Here is a 13,682-nt window from a genome sequence, read left to right as displayed (position 1 = left end):
GAGGTGATACTGAACAAGTTTAAGACAACGAAGAATGTTTTGTGTGATTTTTAAATTTGCCGTTTGTAGATAACTGTAAAATAGTGAATAGGTCAATATTTTTGTAACATAGACATGACTGACTAAATAAATATGCTTGCCTTTTTGTTGTTTGCCTCCAGTTGTAGTATTGGTGGTTGCCCGATGGACGCTTCCACGTGAGAATTTGATATCATTTTACACATTTGTAAATAAACAACTTCTAAAAAGTACACACTATCCGGTGGTGAGCTTCATGTTATTTTTTCTATATGCCTTTTAAAGGTACTTATTTAAAGACAGAGTGTGACCTCCCCTCCCCCTCCCCCCACCCCCAAAAAAAGAATTAGGAGGAAGAATGTTTTTCATGTTTTTATGTGGCCACACCCACCAGTTCATCAAGTATAGAGACACACGGGGACTACAAATTTCACACCCCCAAATGAGACAGCGGCCCCACTTCTGGTCCGTTAGAACAGTGTACTGCAGGCCAGCCCATAGAAGTCCATTGAAATTCAACTGTAGTTAGCCTACTTTTAAAAGAATACGAAATGAACTGAAGACTATTTATTTGAATACATTTTTTTTTCCAAATGTCTTTGTCAACACATCTTGTTTTCTCAATAGAGGATGTATTTCACATTTAATTTACCACTTCAATGAGTTATCCATAATGTTAACAGAGCAGAGGGGAGACTGCAGAGTCTTTACGAGGCTACGAGCGCAGACTTTAAGAGTGGAATTCTCAATAATACATCCCGATCCCGACTGACTGTTCATATGTTTTGAACATGTCACTGGTTTATATGTTCTACCTACCGCGGAGCTCCGACGGTGTGTTTTACCGTTGTCAACTTGGCTGAATAGTTGGGAAAATAACCCAGCTAAATGAAGGAGTATCTTGACATTTTCAACAACCTAGTGAATTCTCCAGATGAGTATTAATAATTAGTCTTGCAAGATGGTGTTTGGACAAATACTAAATACATAACGAAACACAACACATATCTGGGACCGTCACGGTTGCAAAGGGATGCGACCGTGACATATATAACGTGAGACCACTTTACCTTGAGATTTACAATTCTAGAACTTTTGACACATTGGTGGGAGTATATTATAGTGCATCGTGGGTTGTATATTGAGATGGCAGGTATGTGACATTTAAAAACGACAAATCAAACATATGGGACACTTTATTAGAACACGAAAAAAGAAATCGCTACAGCCTCAGTAATGGATCAGTGAAATTAGGGTATTTTATGATGCCTCTCATAGGGATTGCATCGACAGCTGCAGTACACCGTTCTAACGGACCTGAAGTGGGGCCGCCGTCTCATTTGGGGGCGTGACATTTGTAGTCCCCGTGTGTCACCTACCTCCCACCTGAATTTAAACCTCGCCCACAGCTGTGTTGGGTGATAATGGGGGAGGGGTTAGGATTATGATGTCCCTAAAGTTGTGTATTTCGATTTGGCCTTTTGACTCAAAGGCTTTCCACTTTCAGGAAGAAACCAAAAATACACAGGGAAGACATATTTGAATATTTTAACCACACCTGGGGGTCTATAGCAGGAAGTTCTGCGGGAACGAGTACGGAGTATCAAAAAAACTACTTTCTGGCCTTGTCAGCCCAAACATCCAAACAGAAAAGTCCTAACTGATTGCATTAAACGACATTAAACAACACGAAACTAATTTTGCCGCTCACTTTATTCATGCGCATACATACCCTCTATTAGAGTAACGTCAACTCCACAGACACATGCAAAACAGAAAAAGTACCAAAAATCACGACACTCCATCTTTACAACGGGTCCACTCAAATAATTTACAGTCATACTGTCAAACACTAATTAAACATACTGTATATTACACATGATGAGCCGTCCATCACATTTCCACTCGCTAGAACATGTTCGGCTGGGAAAAAAAATCAAACAGAAACCAATTACTGTAGAACACAGAAGCCGTCCAGTCACTTACTCTACTCGACGCTTGATTTATACTGTGGTTGTGAGCCGGCGTTGCACGCCAAAGACAACAGCTCTACAAGCTCTCCCACATACCGCCAATCGACGCGTCGCGAGCTTGTAGATCTCTCCCTTTTCAGTGGGACACGAGCACGTATAGATATCAAAGAGTAAAATCAAGCTTTAGGCTATTTCTGAGTTTGCCTCTACATGGGGATATACTGTGTATATATATAGGTTATGTGATGGTTGTAGCCGCCCGGTGCACTCCTTCCCTTTGATGCACGTGTTCACAATCTCCCACAAGAACTGTGAAGTCGTCCACCCCCCCCCTCTTCTCTTCCAAGCCTTACTACTGCCCGAGGTCTCACATCCTCCGCACTAGTTAGGCAAGTAAGAACACCATCATGGGTGCAGCTGCGGCAACCCCCCCGTCGTCCCCCGTCCCCTCCTGGCTAATTACAGTCTGAATCTGTTGAAACAGAGCAACAAGCAGCCATGAAGGAATCATCAAGGATTCAAGGCAAAGCTGCACAGCACGACTGAAGTGTAAATGGACATAATTTCCCCCCCGTTAAATTAGTTGGGAGACATTTAGGAAGGCGAAGCGACATGAGAGAGAGAGAGGCATTGAATCTTTCGTTAATTGGAACTCAAGCTTCTCCCCGTCGCCAGGAACGAGCACATCTTATCTCGAGCCTTCCTCCTCCGCCTATCCACTGCGTGATGTTGTAGACACAACACTGAGGAGTATTGCTCTTAAGTCAAAACACTGCACCAAATGACAGGAAGAACAGATTTGCAACTCTTCCTCCACTCTGATCCGACCAGGAAATAACAATGAACCCGATACTGAAAATGCTATTTTTAGCAGTGTATTAGTAGCAGCTGCTGTACTCCACGGAAGAAAATGGATAATTCTTTATTCTTAGCCTGCCGCCATTAATTAATCCCTCGATTGCGTATTGCCATGGTTTAATCACGCGTGACACTTACTTTGAAGAGCCAAATATCCGTAATCGCATTTTACTATGAAACCATTCCGTGTGTGTTGACGAAGCTGGTGCTCGTTCTCTCGGTCGGTGGTGGAAAAAGTGGACCGCGAGTATCACAGCGCCTGCTACAGGCCGTTGAAAACGCTTGTCTGGGACAAAGCGTCCTCTGCAATGTCGCTTCTGTGAGATAAAGCCGTCTGAAACCAGAGCCGGCAATGTAAGTGGATGCGCGCGCATTTTCAAAATGGCCGCGCCCATTGTGTCAGAAGCATAACAAAGCTAACTGACGGTAGATTTCGATACGATCGTATTAAAACATGCATTAATGAATACATCGCTGTTAAAACGGCTTTTCCGTTTGTGGCAGGCTACAAGATTCTACGTTTTAAAATTCCTATGTTCCTGGCGGGTAAACGATTAACTTTGCTCTAGTTTATAACAAACGTACTAGTCTCACAGATTTATGAAGCAACATATTTTTTTTTATTGTTACATTACATTACATTACATTACAGTCATTTAGCAGACGCTTTTATCCAAAGCGACTTACAATAAGTGTATTCAACATAGGTAGGGAACAAAAACTACTAATCACCAGAAGTCTTTAGTGCATTTTCTGCAAAAACAAGCAACCAAGAGTATACCTAGCGCTAAGGTAAAAGTGCAATATATCAGCTACCTATTTCCTTAACCGGATGAGACAAAATAGCTAAATCAAATGAGCATGAGCTAAAACAATTAAGTGTATCGACTAAACAAGATCCAATAAACAATACAACAATAGAAAACAAACGTTCGTACAGCTAGTTAACAACAAGTAGGTCAGGCAGAGAGGAAGGGTAGTGTTTCCTGAAGAGGTGGGTTTTCAACCTGCGGCGAAATATGGGCAGTGACTCTGCTGTCCTAACATCAGTGGGGAGTTCATTCCACCACTGTGGGGCCAGAACAGAAAAGAGTCGTGACCGTGTGGATCGGCCAGAAGGACCCTTGAGTGACGAGGCAGTCAGTCGCCCCGAGGTGGCAGACCGAAGTGGTCGGGCAGGGGTGTAGGCATCGACCATAGCCCGGAGATAGGAAGGAGCTGTTCCTTTCACTGCCCTATAGGCTAACACCAGGGTTTTGAACTGGATGCGGGCCGCTACGGGGAGCCAGTGTAGAGAACGGAGAAGGATGGTTGTGTGGGAGAACTTGGGGCGGTTGAACACCAGACGAGCCGCAGCTTTCTGAACAAGCTCCAGAGGTCTGATGGCAGATGCCGGAGCACCAGCAAGGAGGGAGTTGCAGTAGTCCAGGCGGGAGATGACGAGAGCCTGGATGAGCACCTGGGCTGCCTTCTCCGTGAGGAAGGGGCGAATCCTCCTGATGTTGTAGAGGAGGAATCTGCAGGACCTTGTCACTGATGCGATGTTTGCCGAGAACGTCAGTTGATCGTCCAGGGTCACACCCAGATTTTTCGCAGTCCGAGTTGAGGTCACCACAGCATTATCAATGGTGATGGCCATGTCTCGGTGCGGACAGCCCTTCCCCGGGAGGAACATCAGCTCGGTCTTGTCCAGGTTGAGCTTCAGGTGGTTTGTCGACATCCACGCCGAGATGTCAGCCAGACAAGCAGCAATGCGTGCCTCCACTTGGGTATCAGAGGGGGGGAATGAGAGGATCAGCTGGGTGTCATCGGCATAGCAGTGGTAGGAAAAGCCATGGGAGTGGATGACAGCACCCAGAGATGTAGTGTAGAGAGAGAAAAGAAGGGGACCCAGAACCGAGCCTTGGGGAACCCCAGTTGTGAGCCTGTGTGGTTCTGACACAGACCCTCTCAGCATCACCTGGTAGGAGCGACCCGTCAGGTAGGATGCAAACAGGGAGAGTGCAGAGCCTGAGACACCCATCCCCTCGAGGGTGGAGAGGAGGATCTGATGGTTCACCGTGTCGAACGCTGCAGACAGGTCCAGGAGTATCAGGACGGAGGAGAGAGAGTTCGCTCTAGCGGCATGGAGCGACTCCGTCACTGCCAGCAGGGCAGTCTCTGTCGAGTGACCCACTTTGAAACCAGACTGGTTGGAGTCCAGGAGGTTGTTCTGGTGGAGATAGGAGGACAGTTGTTTAAAGACAGCACGTTCGAGAGTTTTAGATAGGAAGGATAGAAGGGAAACCGGTCTGTAGTTCTTGATCTCAGAGGGGTCAAGTGTCGGTTTCTTCAGGAGGGGGGTGACTCTGGCAGTCTTGAAAGTAGAGGGAAAGTAGCCAGATGTCAGAGAGGTGTTAATAAGGTGGGTTAAGAAGGGAAGAAGTTCAGGTGCAATAGACTGCAACAGAGTGGTTGGGACCGGGTCCAGAGAGCATGAGGTGGGGCGACTAGAGGTAACAAGGAGAAGGACCTCGTTAGGGGAGAGGGGAGAGAAGTGGGATAGAGAGGGGATGGGGGGGGGAAGAGGAGTAGATGAAGGTAGAGAGGGGGGGGTGGCAGGCAGACGGGTGTGGGCAGTGCGCAGGGCACCAGCCGGGGGAGGAGGGAAGGAGGATCGGATATCGTTCACCTTCTTGTCAAAGAAGTTGGCGAAATCGTCAGGGAGGAGGGACGAGGAGGGAGGAGGGGGTGGTGGTTGTAGGAGAGAGGAGAAAGTTTCAAAGAGTTTTTTAGGGTTGGAAGCAGAAGCCTGAATTTTAGTGCAGAAAAAAGCAGCTTTAGCAGCTGATAGAGAGGAGGAGAAAGTAGAAATGAGAGATTGGAAGGTGAGAAGGTCCTCCGGGAGGTTGCCCTTTCTCCATTTGCGCTCAGCCGCTCTCAGGCTCCGTCTCTCAGTCCGCACTGAGTCCGACAACCAGGGGGCAGGTGGAGTTTGGCGTGCAGGCCTGGTGGTGAGGGGACAGAGATGGTCGAGAGAAGAGGATAGAGTAGAGAAAAGAAGATCTGTGGCGGTATCAGGGGATAGAAGAGCAAAGGATTCAGGGGCAGGGAGAGCAGAGAGAACAGAAGAGGAAAGATCAGTGGAGGAAAGTGAGCGAAGATTGTGACGTGAGGAAATCATGTGGGTAGGGAGGGGCTGTGAGGGGGGAGAGGAGAGAGAGAGAGAGTAGGACATGAAGTAGTGATCAGAGAGTTTCTTACCCTTTTCACTGGAAAGAGGAGTGACAGACAGGTTAGCAATAGAGCAGCCTCTGGTGAAGATCAGGTCCAGTTGGTTGCCCGCCTCATGGGTAGGAGGAGATGGGGAAAGAACTAGGTCAAAGGCGGCGAGAAACGAAAGTAGTGGGTCTAGCTGCTTCTCAGTCGGGAGGTTGAAGTCACCCAGAAGGATGAATCCAGAGCCATCGACAGGGAAGTGGGAGACTAGATGGTCCAGCTCCTCCAGGAATCCACCAGCAGGGCCCGGTGGGCGATAAACAGCTGCAATGGTGAGCTTGACTGGATGAGAAACAGTGACCACATGAAATTCAAATGAGGTAGGAGAGAATAGTGACAGTGAAACAGGGGAGTATTTCCATTTTCTGGAAATGAGCAGACCAACCCCACCACCTGTCCGCACGGCTCTGGGAGTGTGAGAGAAAGCGTACACATCTGACAGAGCCGCGGGCGTAGCAGTGTTTTCTGGTCTGATCCAGGTCTCAGTCAGAGCAAGAAAGTTAAGGGAGAGCAAGGATGCGTAAGCTGAGATGAAAGCAGATTTGCCTTCCACCACAGCCGAGTGGCAATTCCAAAGCCCTCCCGTTACCACTTGCTCGACGTGAGTTGAAAGAGTAGGATAGATGAGATTAGTTGTGCCGCGACATCTGGGTGTAACCCAGTGTTTGTGCGACCGCCAGGAAGAAGAGAGGACAGGAATAGGAAGAAAACACATTGTAGATCACTAAACATATACTACAATACACTACTATATCTATCACGCTACTATATATGTCACTAATCAATGCTACAGCTTGTCGTTCAGTGACGAAGTCGGACTTTGACAAAGTCGCCTGTCGCCTTTGTTCGCCTGGCCTTCGTTTGCTGGACGCCGCTTAACAGCTGACGCTTTCACCTGGTGGTATAAGGCCAATCCAACTGATTGCTAATCGTCTGCCAGGAGTGCTGGCTAAAGCACTCACTTCACACTTCCCAAGGAAATCAAGTGGCCTATACTACTTATCAAGTGGCCTATTTCAGGGTGAAACTAATTAAACTAGTCTACTAGCCTACTGTTTCAACACAAACAATACAACTATAAACTACTGACTACTACACAAGCTAATAATATACTACTAATACTACTAATACAAAAGCACTTAGAGTTACACTAACAGCAGTTTGTAAATGTAGGATAAATCAAATCAAATTGTAAAACAAAAAGGAGTCAAGTATTTTGTATAATTATATTGGGGCTGTACATCTGTCAGCTGAACATGTGACTTGGCACACACACACACACACACACACACACACACACACACACACACACACACACACACACACACACACACACACACACACACACACACACACACACACACAAGCAATAAACACATCCATTATGACTTTTATTTATAATATAACATTAACGGTTGTCGGTTGTCAGTCACTAGTGGGTGATGTCATTCCAGATACTCAGGTGAAGGTCGCATGTCTAAAGTCACTGGCTCCCAAACAGAGGGCCGGGAGAGGGACCATTGGTGCCGGAGGGGGGGTCAGAAGGGTCTGAATGTCCCCCCACTATTGGGGGATGCCTGGTCTATTTATTTTAATAGATTAAATAGCTAATACAGTATACACAATGTGAGTCATGACTCATTACGTCGTCGTCCCCCAACCCGCAAAACAAATAATGTCCCTGCACTTTTTACGTCCTAACTGCGCCACTGCGTGGGACCCATTTTATGGGTCCCTATAATTTTTGTTTCCTAGATTTTGTTTTTAATTATTATCATTAAAATAAATCTTTGGGTCTTGAACTATAAAAGGTTTGGGAACCAATGGTCTAAAGTGGCATTTTCAGCTACACGCTAGCCATGCTGGTCCTTGGAGAGTAGCCATTTATCTTTTCACAATTTATTATTAAACATGACGACGGCATCCTTTGTATATTGCTTAATATAAGATCTGTAACTGAATATCTGACTGATGTGGTGGAATTTCTTTGTTGTCAACTATCAAGGTCAATAATTGATTTAATTTAACCATACGAACCCTGGCATCCCTACTTTGGGCAAATTCTAAAACAAAAAAGAAGATTAAAAAAAACAGTGAAAATAGCTGAGATACAATCCTGTGAAGCGTTGAGAGCCTGTAGGTGAGCTATTGTCGCTATTTGATACACAACAAAGTATATCAGGCTTAGGTGGTTAATACTTTGCCATACATACCTTCTCAAATAGTCACCTTAGGCTTAGAAGGGATGACACTGATGCATTTCTTGACCTTGTTACTCCTTGGCTAACAAGACATTCAGTCAAACAATTTTAACAGTCTCCCCCCCGGCAGAAAACAATATCTAAACGCCCAATTTAGTTAATTGTCTTAACAGGCAGAGACAGAGACAAACACAAAAACGCTTCATGATGACCTGAATAATCGGCAGGTTTGGATCATTATCTTCCGAGAAGGTATACAAACATGCACCCTTTAAGTCAGGGGTGGGCAACTGGCGGCCCGGGGGCCACATGCGGCCCCCACCTTCATTTAATGTGGCCCTCAGGTTAATGTCAGAATACTGAGATAATATTGGTTTCAGCTGTTTACAATTCCACAACATGCAAACATGACCCGCTTTAATTACTTCAGTCTAAATGAGTAGCTCAATGCTCAACACAAGTATAATTAAAGGCATTTTAAATTACATAAAAATGTAAATTTTCAGGATTCCAATTCAAAAATAGCAAAAATTCAGGATTTCAATTCGAATATAGCAAAAATAGCCGATCTACAAGTTCAAAACGCGTCGCAGCGCGACGCGTTTTGAACTTGTAGATCGGCTATTTTTGCTACGACAGTAATATATGGCCCTAGGGAGTGAGTGTGGAAATATAGTGGCCCTCTCCATCGTCAAAGTTGCCCACCCCTGCTTTAAGTCAAGAGAAGTATTTTTTTCCTTCTTGCTTTGTGCGTACTTTGCTGTGCGACTGCAAGGCTGTTTGTTCCGTGTGGAGCCTGGGAGTCCATGTCTCCATGAAGAGTGAATTAACACTTCAGGTTTCAGAGTCCATCAGGAGTGAACAGTCACCTCTCAGGTTTCAGAGTCCATGATGTAAGTCTCAAAGTTTTGCTCGTGCTCAGACACCAGCGCGTCCACCAGTTCTTCCACGGTGGGCCGTCTCTCCAGCATCCCTGCGACACACACAAAAGAAAAAGGGGGGATTTTGGGGGAATTATTATTTTATATAGAAAACCAAAATTGTCAAAATAAAATAGGCAGCTTGTACAACAAGGCAACATTTTCAGATGATTACCATAAAGAAAACCTCTTCTGTGGGAATTGGAGGTGCATGTACTGTTTCTTAACACAATCTGTGCCCAAGACGTCCACAGACGTCCTGGGAACTATAGGGGAATTATACCACTCATTTTCAACATTGAATTATGTCATTAATATACCTCAGAGTTGTGTGAAAATAAATAAAATAAAAAGGTCCCCACCTTGTTTAGCCTAGAACTGCACTGAAAAGACCACATGACGTGATATGACGTGATTGGCAAGACAAGCACATGTGATCAGTGACCTCACGTCGGTGTACTCTTTGGCCTGCAGAGTACACTGGCATGATGTCACTGATCACATGATCCCAAGTTCTAGACCTCCACACTCTAAAGTTATGCAAGACACATTCTACCCAGTGTCAGCCTAACCGTCTGCCTGTCTATGACATCAGTCAGTACTGTGATGTCATATTGATGACATCAGATTACTCCCACGTATGGGGATGTGCAGAATAATCAATATTATTGTAGATACGTCTATGCGACGTAGAAGTTTCATTACTCCCTCTGGTCTGCAATACACACGCAGAGTTTGAAGTCGATCGATCGTTCGGTCGGGTGGTTCACGAGATGTGCTGGTGGTGGCACCCTCACACACGCACACATTTAACCCATTTTGACCTGAGATCTAAAAATGTCTTCTACATCCTGACAGTTTTCTGAAAAAGCTATGTTTCTATGTCAGTTGTTCTTCGATCTTTCAAAAATAGCAGACCTACAAGCTCGTAGCGCGCCACTCGGTGGCGCGCTACGAGCTTGTAGATCTGCTATTTTTCAATAGCTAAAGCATAACATAATGCGAACACCAAAAGGCGTTCCCGCCCAAAATGGGTTTAAAGGATGATGCTTTTGAGAAGCCAAATAAGGATTAGCCGGGATAAGTGGCACGAAAATTGGTCCATACTGTATTGGTGGTTAGCACCATGAAAGTAGTGGCAAAAATGCCAAATAGTAACGGAAGTACGGAATGTTATATATTTCTTCTTTGAACGTTTACATTTATGTTGTGTACATGTTATGGCACCTACCTACTGTAGTACTGTATGTTAGCATTGATCTCTCTCTCTCTCTCCCCCCCCCCCCCCCCCCCCCCACCCTTATTGACTATTGCTCTAGAGCTAATATGATTTTGTTGTGTGTGTGTGAGCAGCCATGGGAATGTGCATGTGTTTTCAGAGCCTGTCTGCCAGCTCATGCGTGGAGCATTCGCTACGCGCTCGCTTTACAATCCTGCTGCACTCCTGCTTTGAACTCACTTCATTTCCCCTTGTGTGGCTGCCAATGTAAATAGGGCCTCCCCCTCAACTCCCCCCCCCACCCCCCCTCACAGTCTTTCCTGCATGGGTCACCTCCAATACACACACACAGACACACAAAAAAGCATGTCTGCGCAGGCACGCATGGATGGAGACCCAAAGAGTTTCACAAAAGAGTTTATAGGAGCGCGCACAGTGCCGCGCACACACACACACACACACGAAAAGGACAGACACAGCTGGACACATACAGACACACGGGAAACCCATCTCGCCAAAGCATCCTAGAACTGTCTCTCAGCAGGTTGAAACTGAGACTCTGTTTGGCTTGATCCCGGCCTCCCTCCCACACCAAAGCCTCACAAGAGAGAGAGAGAGAGAGAGAGAGCGTGAGAGAGTGACAGACAGAGAGGGAGGGTGGGTGGGTGGGTGGGGGGTGGCACAGGGCAGGTCTCATTGTCTCTTATTACCTCAACCAGTCGCACCACCCTGCCCCTTGGCAACAAAACCACCCAGCGGCATACAGGGGTCCTCCTGAGCCACACAGCCGCCCGCCACAAGGCCAGTGTGTGGTGGGGGCGAGGGGAACAAAGAGACCACATGAAAAGACCCTGGTTGGTCTCCAGACATTAATGATAGCCGTTATTACAGAGAGGGAGGGGCCTGATGGCAGTGTTGCTGTGTACAGTAGAGGGCACAAAGTTGAGACGTCTCTATGTCGTTTACAGATAAATTCATTCATTCCCGAGACCAGATTCTACAAATGTCTTCTACATTCTGACAGTTCTCTGAAAATCAGTGGTTCTCAAACTTTTTTCATGTCAAGGACCCCAAATGTATTTGTTGTTCCAGGGACCTCCCATAATCAAAGATACGAGTTCAAAACGGTTGATGTGAAAGAATTATGTATTCAAAGATTTGTACACTTTCACGATTTTTCTAAAATAGCAGATCTACAAGCTCATAGTGCGGCACTCAGTGCCACACTATGAGCTTGTATATCTGCTATTTTTCAATAGTTAAAGTATAATATAATGGTTAAACGCTAAGGCAACACAGACGCGCCCTCAGGTCTAAGGGGGTTAATAGCAGTGGATATCCTGCACCATGATGGGATCAACCTTGCATCTTATGTGAGCCAACGGTGTCTCCACTTTTACTTGGTCATCTCCATTTTCTGATTGTTTAGGCCGGGTGAAGATTGTTTTATTGGCAATATCTGAAAACGTTTACGACATAACTTTTCTCTCAATTTATGTTTCTCATCACGTTTTAAATCAGTTTGATTTGATTGTCGACTCATGCATTATGTAAAACAAAGTCAATTTAGCTGAACTTCAAAACCCAATACAAACCGAAACTCAGCCTCTTGAATAAATTGAGACTTTTACTACAACCACGACCCCTGTGGTATATTTCCATGGACACACACACACACACACACACACACACACACACACACACACACACACACACACACACACGTGCTACGTCTACATAAAAAGCTAATTTATAAATCTAAATGACATAAACGCACACGTACAGTCAGTGTAAACTATGAAATCACTTCCCTCTCCCTTTGGACTATCCTAGCCCTACATGAGCCAGCCCAGGAGAGAGAGCTCTGGGATCAGATCTTTACTCTGGATAAACTGCGTGCTGTCTCTGCGGCATCACTGGCACTTTCTCTAATGACACCAATTTCCTCCCTGCGTTGTGCATCACCAGGGGATTTGTGGCCTTGCTTGGAGCCCTGCCCGCCTCAGGGAGCCCTGCCCGCCGCAGGTCAGTGTGCTTGGAGCCCTGCCCGCCTCAGGTCAGTGTGTTAAACAAGCAAAGCCCAACATGCCGAGAGAGACCGACAACAGAGAGAAATCCCTTTCGCTCTCTAAAGCGAGGGAGAGAGAGACCAGGGGAGAACAGGGTAAAGAGCATGGGAGGGAGAGAAAGAGGGGGAGGGGGGAGAATGAGGAAGGGCGGGAGAGAGTGAGAGGCGGAAAGAACAAGTTGGAAAGAAGGACGGAATGAAAGAGAGAGAGGAAGAGAGACGTATTGATAGATTTGATACAGTGGAGGAAGAGAATCAAGAGTAGTGATAAGAGACCATAGAGTATATAAAAGGATAGAGACTGAACTGGCGCGAAGCTCCGCCCCCCCAGCTATTCATGTCAGTGGAAGTTGCTCAGTGGCGTTTTGAAGCACCCGGAAGACTGCCGGAAGTACCGTCTCAGAACGTCTACTTCCGCATTTGACCACCAAATTTTGGTGGTCAAATGCGGAAGTGCAACCGAGCGCTCAATGTTAAAGCCCAGCTGCACTGGGTTTCCCGGTCATGAATCCACGGGTCCGCCTGTAGTCCCTCCTCCTACCACTAGGGCCTAGTGCTTCAACGTTGAATAGCCTCACTGGCCCCTGACTGAAGACTAAACCATTAAGACCCGAGGCCGAAATAAAAAAAAACATTCTAAATCCTAACAGTTTCCTGTTTCCATGTCATTGGTTCTCAAACATTTTCATGTCAAGGAGCCAATTATATATATTTTGCCGCCGACCCCATCTGAAAATATTTTGTTCCAGGGACTCCCCCAGAATCAAATATTTGAGTTAAAAATGTTCACTGTGAAATATTATAGATTCACAGATTTGCACACATTTTCACGATACAAAAAAAGCAGATCTACAAGCTCATTGCGTGGCACAGAGTGCAGCGCTATGAGCTTGTATATCTGATATTTTTCAATAGTTAAAAGTTTAAAATAATGTTCAAAGTGGTTAAAAGCCAAGGTGACACAGATGCGTTCGAGGTCTTAATGCGGTAAAACGTCTGAGTTACAAATTCATATCTTCAATTGCAGTGGTTCTCAACCTTTTTCAGGCCGTGAACCCACACAATACAATCCTATTTGACCTTGGGACTCCCAACCCCGACAGGCACTTGGAATTGTAGGAGTCAGGCATTGGGTTTCGTTCAACTCGGTTCCACAGATACATATTG

This window comes from Electrona antarctica (assembly GCF_951216825.1).
Source record: "Electrona antarctica genome assembly, chromosome: 11".
NCBI classification, from domain to species: domain Eukaryota; kingdom Metazoa; phylum Chordata; class Actinopteri; order Myctophiformes; family Myctophidae; genus Electrona; species Electrona antarctica.
The sequence above is the reverse complement of the archived record's forward strand: the minus strand, read 5'-3'. Positions refer to the sequence as shown.